Below are 8,859 nucleotides of genomic sequence, written 5' to 3' on the forward strand. Positions count from 1 at the left end.
TTTCTTGTCTTCATCATCGACGTGATGCCCAAGTCGGGGTCCCTGTCAAGAATGGCTGTGTATCTGATCCTAGTCCTCACACAGAGCTGTCTCACCATCATAACAACACTGGTCATCAGCAACAGTGGCCGCTGTATAAAAAGCGGATGTTGTTTTCGCCACACACAAAAAACCTCCTGTGCTGATGCATCTCAGACCGCACACGACATTACTTGTACTAATTCTTTACACGTAATCTTCTTCATCATATCTCTCATGTGGTGGGGTTTCAGCATTCTGGTTTTCTTCGTATAGAACAGTATGACAATTCGTCACATCTAGACTTCAGCTCTTGAGACGTTTTGTAATACTAATCTTTGATGCTATCAATTTCGATTTGAATTATCAACATATCCTCACGACAAACAAACAGCTTGGACTTTATCATATCATATCAATTTTCTAAAGTATGTAAGACACTAATATTTCAATTAACAACAGTAGTATGACTTGTTTTTCTACTCTCTTTTTTTACCAATTCAAGGTATTTTTTTACATTTATATGCACGGTTTTTTTTTACATTTGCATACTTTCCTCAATTAACCCATAGATTATCCAACATTTGTCATCAGAAACGTCATGTCATTCCACAGTTTTCGTCAAATACCATGTGTTAACCAACTCTTCTCTTTGTATACATTGTGTAATACCACAAGTGTTGATAAGATATGGTGTTATGTAAAAGTGAGAAATTTGACTAATCAGGTACGGAGAGAAAGAGAGACAGCCGTGCCAGATCCGCCTATTATGCTAGGTCTGGGTTATCTGCAATTCATGCTATCATTTGCACAACATCTGACGAAATTAAAGGCAAAAGAATAGACGAGTGGATCATTGAAAATCAGTGTTGACGCTAGGTGCTACCAAAAGGGGTAAGCATGTCCTGCCCTACCGGTAGAACCCGCCACTCACACGTTTTGCATAAAAACTTAAGTGTTTGTAGCACAATGCCAAACATCGGTACTCCGGCCACACAACGGCGGCCTGTAAACAATCAAGTCCTGACATAGCTGCTAATGAGTGTTGTAAGCTACAATATTGGAATACTATATTGAGCTACCATTGAGCTATTGGCTTGTGTAAATAGCTGCCATTGAGACATGTAAGCTAATATTGGGTGTTGTCAACTTCTTGCACCTTTGTGTGATAACAGGTGGATAAGAGATGTAACCTTGTGTCAGATACCATTGACCGTTGTGATTATGAAACTATAAGCTACTTCTAAAGTAAGGAAGCACCCCGACGTGTGTTGTAAACGAGGACCGAGTGTTGTCAGCAACTATTGAAGGAAGATAACTATCGGAATGTGTTCTCAGCTGAACATGTGGGTTGTCAGACACTACTGGGTGTTGTCAGCAACTATTGAAGGAAGATAACTATCGGAATGTGTTCTCAGCTGAACATGTGGGTTGTCAGACACTACCGAGTGTTGTCAGCAACTATTGAAGGAAGATAACTATCGGAATGTGTTCTCAGCTGAACATGTGGGTTGTCAGACACTACCGAGTGTTGTCAGCAACTATTGAAGGAAGATAACTATTGGAATGTGTTCTCAGCTGAACATGTGGGTTGTCAGGTACTGAAGGAAATAAGCTACTCTATGTGTGTGTGTAAGCTACTATTGAGATATTTAAGCTACTTTTGTGTGTTGTAACCTACTACACAGTGTTGCGAGTTACTATTTTATTCAATTACGTCATATACGAGTGTTGACAGTAGTATACCATCACGAGTGGTGAATACTACTGACAAAGAAACATTGATGTTGTGCAATATAAGGCTTTTATGATCCCCAAACACAACTATTCTTCAATATATATATATGAATCCTCTATAACTCGACCTCAGGAAACAGTTATATTTGATCTAGGTCTCATGACAACCATTTCAGTATGTCAAAGTTAAACACGTTGCATGAATTTTTAGTATAATTGTGACATGGTATATAGTTTCCAATTCAAGGCGTTCCAAATGTGTTGTAGAGCTGGACAGCCACTTGTACGTTAAGGTTAAGGTCATAAAACGTACGGCAGCACTTTCAACATGCCCTGTAAACAATTATTTTTCAGGGGGGTTATTGATGTTAAGCTACCTTTAGTAAAACCTTGTTCGAATATTAATTTTGTGATGATGGAATAACTTTCTTTCCATCATTTAACTTAACTGTCTGCTTTGTGATTACACAGCCTGGTTAGCGTGTAACGGTTGTGACGTAACGTGATGTGATGAGACTAGAACTGTACAGTTCGCAATATTGGTTCTTTGTATTACAAAATTAGCATTGCGTTTTTATTACTCAGAATATACGTTCCGAACAGTGATCTTCTGGATTGCTAACAGTGTATCATTGTAACTGTATTTGTTGTTGTAATAAAGATTAAATGATCTGTGTCTTGTTTCTGCTATGTACATTTACTTAACTGACTGTAACCCGATGTTCTATACTATCATATTAAACTGGCGGTTGAGTAGCCCAGTGATCACAAGCATTCGCGTGAAAAACAGATCGCTTGCTTTGATTCCCCTGAGGGGCATAAGATGAGAAACACGTTCCTTATCTCCCTTGCCATGACATTACTGGGATATTGCTGATAGGTCTACACAACCTATCCAGTCACATACACGCCAGTTGGTGTGGTTATTGGTTAAATATGGATGATTTATATCAAAAGACAGTATTTAATACACTGGTTGTGTTAGTGGCTCTACCATCGAAGTGGGTTGAGGTAGCATAAAATAATTATAACCCAGATAGGGTGTGTAAGCTCTATACAAAAATATTTTTAAGCCTGACACGTATTCAACTGCAGTATATTTGTTTTATTTGTCGGTTAAAGGAATTGCGACGGAGGGGATTTAAATCCTGCTGGTACACCGGACATGTAGATGATCTACTGTGAGTACATCATATACACTAGTGCTCATTCAAGCCAATATCATCTTGTCTTCGTACTACTCTCTGATCGCAGACCAAAAGTCAGGCTATTTAGTCCACTCTAAACACCAGATAGTTCAGATAGACTTTGAACAGGCTGCAGTCATTGCTATTGAGATGGGATTCCCCCAAGCTGTTATCAAGGGCTACTTCTTCCATTACTGTCAAACCCTGTTGAGAAACATTCAAAACCTTGGACTCGCGGTGCTCTACAAGGAAGACCCCTAACTGAGGCAGTGGTTAAGAAGAGCTGCTGGTCTGCCACTGCGCATGCTTCCCCAGAACTTTGTCCAAGACCCATGTATAGAAGCCATTGACTCGTCACCTGATATTGACCATGCCGTGGACGATAACGCGGTGAACACCTGGGTAGATGGTGAAACGAGATTCCTCTTGTCCAAATGAAACCCCTTTGAGACCACTAGACCACGGACGACGGATTTCACAGCCTGTTGCACCGTCCAAATGTTTATCGCTTCTATGAGGTGGTGAATAATATCACACTCGATGAAAGGTCAAACTTGCGCACATGAACTTAAGAGCTGCACCACCAAACCGAGAGTGAGTGAGTGAGTTGGGTTTAACAGTATTCCAGTTGTAACACAGCGTGTCAGTTTAATGTGGGAGGAAAGACCGAAGTGATGGAGGTTCAGACGTTTACCACTTCGCTGGAACCCACGAGCACGGGTATGGTGCCGACAAACCTAGAAACATAATTGGGGCGAACCGGGATTCGAACCCACAATCATAGGTTTCTGGCGTGCCCAAGGAACGTAACTCTGCACAGCGAATCGTGGCGCCCTAGACGACTGGACCACCCGTGCCCCCCTATCCTGATGAAAACCTACTGCTGCGTTTTATTCCCACCATGAACCATGCTAATGTCATCTTACAACACGACAATGCCAGATGGCTTGATGTCAGATGCATCCACAATATACAGTTCCTTCCTCTCGTGGCCCTTTAAATAGCCAGATTTCCTTTTCTTGACCATGACCTTTGTATTTTCCGTGTAATGTCTACATATCGGACATGTGCCTCCTGTTGTCCTGTATGCCATCACCCAAGTGTTTACTCAAGTGTTCAAATGTGTAGCAAATGTGCAGCAAATTCCCACACCAAAAATCCGGTTATGCGTATTTATCTGAGGATGCTTTGTTCAAGTCGTTGTATTTCTATTGTTATTTAAATATTTCACTACAAGATTTATAAAAGGGCTGTAATATATCGTATATCGCATGCTGAATGTTAATGAATGCCAGTAAGCATGCCCAAGATTGTTCAAAGCGTCACGACTAACATATTTTCCCTTTTCATGAGAATCTGGAGCACCAAATGTTCTAAACCTCAGCAATAAGGTTGAAGTATTATAAAGTCACAAAGTCATAATTCACGTGGTTTGAAAAATATGTTGCAAAGGGTACGTACTTTGTGTACCCCTCTGACAAGTATAAATTGACACGGCTGTCGTGGTCGAAAGCTATGAACACACAATGCCATTTAAAAAGTGGTCAAATATAACAAATGTTACTAATCTTTCTTCATAAATGTAGCATTTACACATATCTACATGGAATGAATCTTGTATTAAATATGTCATTTGGGGTTATTTATGTCATGATACAATTAGTGATTATAAGCAAATAGATCATTTTGCAATATAATAGAATAGAAAAGAATTATATTATAGAATAAATAGACTTAATACTAGTTTGCCTTCAGGATATACAGCCATAGCAGAAAACTTGATGATTGTAAGGAACTACTTTGTCAACTTTTGTTTCAAAAACAAAGAGATACCAATATCATACAAATCTTCATGGGTAGTCAGTATGATTTATTGGGTGACATTTTCGAAAAATTGGATTGATTAATTAACACCTGTGATGACGCATAGCACTACATGATGGACATATTTTACGAGGGACAGAATAATATGATTGTGTAAAACTTCTGTTTCAAACTATGATGACCGGCATGTCAATGCAACTGAGTGACTGATTGATTGATACCTGGTAGATTTACATTGGTATATGTCACATTTACATTGAACTACGAACATTTAGCAGCATGTTTTATAATGGAATGATTCAAACCTATCCAAAACACCTTTTTTGTTCTCAGCCACTCAAGTATTTTTAACAACTGAGAAGAATTCAATAATACAAATTATCATGTTAAAGTCTCTGGCCAAAACCTGGTTTCTATGAGCTATGTAACCGACTTCACTTTTACGTCTGTACCTTTAAAAGAATCCACTGAACAGAGGACAACAACTTAATTGCCACTTAAAGCTTATGTTAGTGCCTGTAAATATTGATCAAAGCCGGTTACGTCCAAGGCTATGAAATGTACACTTCATAATCAGACATAGAATAATGCAATTAAATTCGTTTATATATCGTTTATAATCAATAGGATATTTGCAATATAAGTGCGTCGTTACCTGACATAACTGTATTGACCACAGCAATTGCTCTCTCGATCCAACCTGCACTCGCATTCGTCACACAGAAGCGACAGGTCATAGCTAGAGCTTGTAGGCCATGCATCTTCCAGTCATAACTGCGTTGATGGTGATCATGAACCTTCCATTGAGTCTAACCATCAGTCGACAGATTTACCAACAACTAAGAAGCAAACTACTTACCAACTATACTCCTGAGATCGTACCTACCACTCAAGATTCAGAACTTCTCAACATATCTCTGTCCTTTTTGCCTTTTTCCGTTCTTGGACTAGACTTAGCTAACTCGGTGGTAACAATTTCTGCAGTGTTTGAATCGAGGTGGGTTGATTCTGATTTGACATGGAATATTGACGACTATGAGGACATTCAAGGGATTGTTCTCTCTACCACCGATATCTGGACTCCAAAGCCTCTACTATTAAACAGTGTGGACTCAAAGTCGCTTCTTGAAGGTGATAATTCTTTGGTGGTGAATAATGTCGGTAGTGTGTTTCAGATAATTGTGAGTACCTACCAGACCACTTGTAATGTTGATGGCACAATGTTTCCATTTGACAGTCAGAGATGTCAGATGGTCATTTTGTCTCCTTTTATGTGCCATGTTATACCATCTGTAAGACTGCCAATGCCTGTTGAAATAGAAAACTCATCTGAGTGGCACATTGTAAACACATCGTCAGAAACAGTATCTGGTGCAATATTCTTCACGCTTCAAATGAAACGTCAGTCAACGTTCTACGTGACCACCATTTTGTTTCCCATGTGTCTGTTGTCTCTCCTGAACGCCTGCTCCTTCCTACTGCCCATCGACTCGGGAGAAAGGATGTCGTACCTCATCTCTATATGTTTGTCCTATTCTGTGTTTCTTGTCTTCATCATCGACGTGATGCCCAAGTCGGGGTCCCTGTCAAGAATGGCTGTGTATCTGATCCTAGTCCTCACACAGAGCTGTCTCACCATCATAACAACACTGGTCATCAGCAACAGTGGCCGCTGTATAAAAAGCGGATGTTGTTTTCGCCACACACAAAAAACCTCCTGTGCTGATGCATCTCAGACCGCACACGACATTACTTGTACTAATTCTTTACACGTAATCTTCTTCATCATATCTCTCATGTGGTGGGGTTTCAGCATTCTGGTTTTCTTCGTATAGAACAGTATGACAATTCGTCACATCTAGACTTCAGCTCTTGAGACGTTTTGTAATACTAATCTTTGATGCTATCAATTTCGATTTGAATTATCAACATATCCTCACGACAAACAAACAGCTTGGACTTTATCATATCATATCAATTTTCTAAAGTATGTAAGACACTAATATTTCAATTAACAACAGTAGTATGACTTGTTTTTCTACTCTCTTTTTTTACCAATTCAAGGTATTTCTTTACATTTATATGCACGGGTTTTTTTTACATTTGCATACTTTCCTCAATTAACCCATAGATTATCCAACATTTGTCATCAGAAACGTCATGTCATTCCACAGTTTTCGTCAAATACCATGTGTTAACCAACTCTTCTCTTTGTATACATTGTGTAATACCACAAGTGTTGATAAGATATGGTGTTATGTAAAAGTGAGAAATTTGACTAATCAGGTACGGAGAGAAAGAGAGACAGCCGTGCCAGATCCGCCTATTATGCTAGGTCTGGGTTATCTGCAATTCATGCTATCATTTGCACAACATCTGACGAAATTAAAGGCAAAAGAATAGACGAGTGGATCATTGAAAATCAGTGTTGACGCTAGGTGCTACCAAAAGGGGTAAGCATGTCCTGCCCTACCGGTAGAACCCGCCACTCACACGTTTTGCATAAAAACTTAAGTGTTTGTAGCACAATGCCAAACATCGGTACTCCGGCCACACAACGGCGGCCTGTAAACAATCAAGTCCTGACATAGCTGCTAATGAGTGTTGTAAGCTACAATATTGGAATACTATATTGAGCTACCATTGAGCTATTGGCTTGTGTAAATAGCTGCCATTGAGACATGTAAGCTAATATTGGGTGTTGTCAACTTCTTGCACCTTTGTGTGATAACAGGTGGATAAGAGATGTAACCTTGTGTCAGATACCATTGACCGTTGTGATTATGAAACTATAAGCTACTTCTAAAGTAAGGAAGCACCCCGACGTGTGTTGTAAACGAGGACCGAGTGTTGTCAGCAACTATTGAAGGAAGATAACTATCGGAATGTGTTCTCAGCTGAACATGTGGGTTGTCAGACACTACTGGGTGTTGTCAGCAACTATTGAAGGAAGATAACTATCGGAATGTGTTCTCAGCTGAACATGTGGGTTGTCAGACACTACCGAGTGTTGTCAGCAACTATTGAAGGAAGATAACTATCGGAATGTGTTCTCAGCTGAACATGTGGGTTGTCAGACACTACCGAGTGTTGTCAGCAACTATTGAAGGAAGATAACTATTGGAATGTGTTCTCAGCTGAACATGTGGGTTGTCAGGTACTGAAGGAAATAAGCTACTCTATGTGTGTGTGTAAGCTACTATTGAGATATTTAAGCTACTTTTGTGTGTTGTAACCTACTACACAGTGTTGCGAGTTACTATTTTATTCAATTACGTCATATACGAGTGTTGACAGTAGTATACCATCACGAGTGGTGAATACTACTGACAAAGAAACATTGATGTTGTGCAATATAAGGCTTTTATGATCCCCAAACACAACTATTCTTCAATATATATATATGAATCCTCTATAACTCGACCTCAGGAAACAGTTATATTTGATCTAGGTCTCATGACAACCATTTCAGTATGTCAAAGTTAAACACGTTGCATGAATTTTTAGTATAATTGTGACATGGTATATAGTTTCCAATTCAAGGCGTTCCAAATGTGTTGTAGAGCTGGACAGCCACTTGTACGTTAAGGTTAAGGTCATAAAACGTACGGCAGCACTTTCAACATGCCCTGTAAACAATTATTTTTCATGGGGGTTATTGATGTTAAGCTACCTTTAGTAAAACCTTGTTCGAATATTAATTTTGTGATGATGGAATAACTTTCTTTCCATCATTTAACTTAACTGTCTGCTTTGTGATTACACAGCCTGGTTAGCGTGTAACGGTTGTGACGTAACGTGATGTGATGAGACTAGAACTGTACAGTTCGCAATATTGGTTCTTTGTATTACAAAATTAGCATTGCGTTTTTATTACTCAGAATATACGTTCCGAACAGTGATCTTCTGGATTGCTAACAGTGTATCATTGTAACCGTATTTGTTGTTGTAATAAAGATTAAATGATCTGTGTCTTGTTTCTGCTATGTACATTTACTTAACTGACTGTAACCCGATGTTCTATACTATCATATTAAACTGGCGGTTGAGTAGCCCAGTGATCACAAGCATTCGCGTGAAAAACAGATCGCTT

This window comes from Haliotis cracherodii, unplaced genomic scaffold (genome assembly GCF_022045235.1).
Source record: "Haliotis cracherodii isolate W230 unplaced genomic scaffold, xgHalCrac1.p SCAF_10, whole genome shotgun sequence".
Classification (NCBI taxonomy): Eukaryota; Metazoa; Mollusca; class Gastropoda; order Lepetellida; family Haliotidae; genus Haliotis; species Haliotis cracherodii.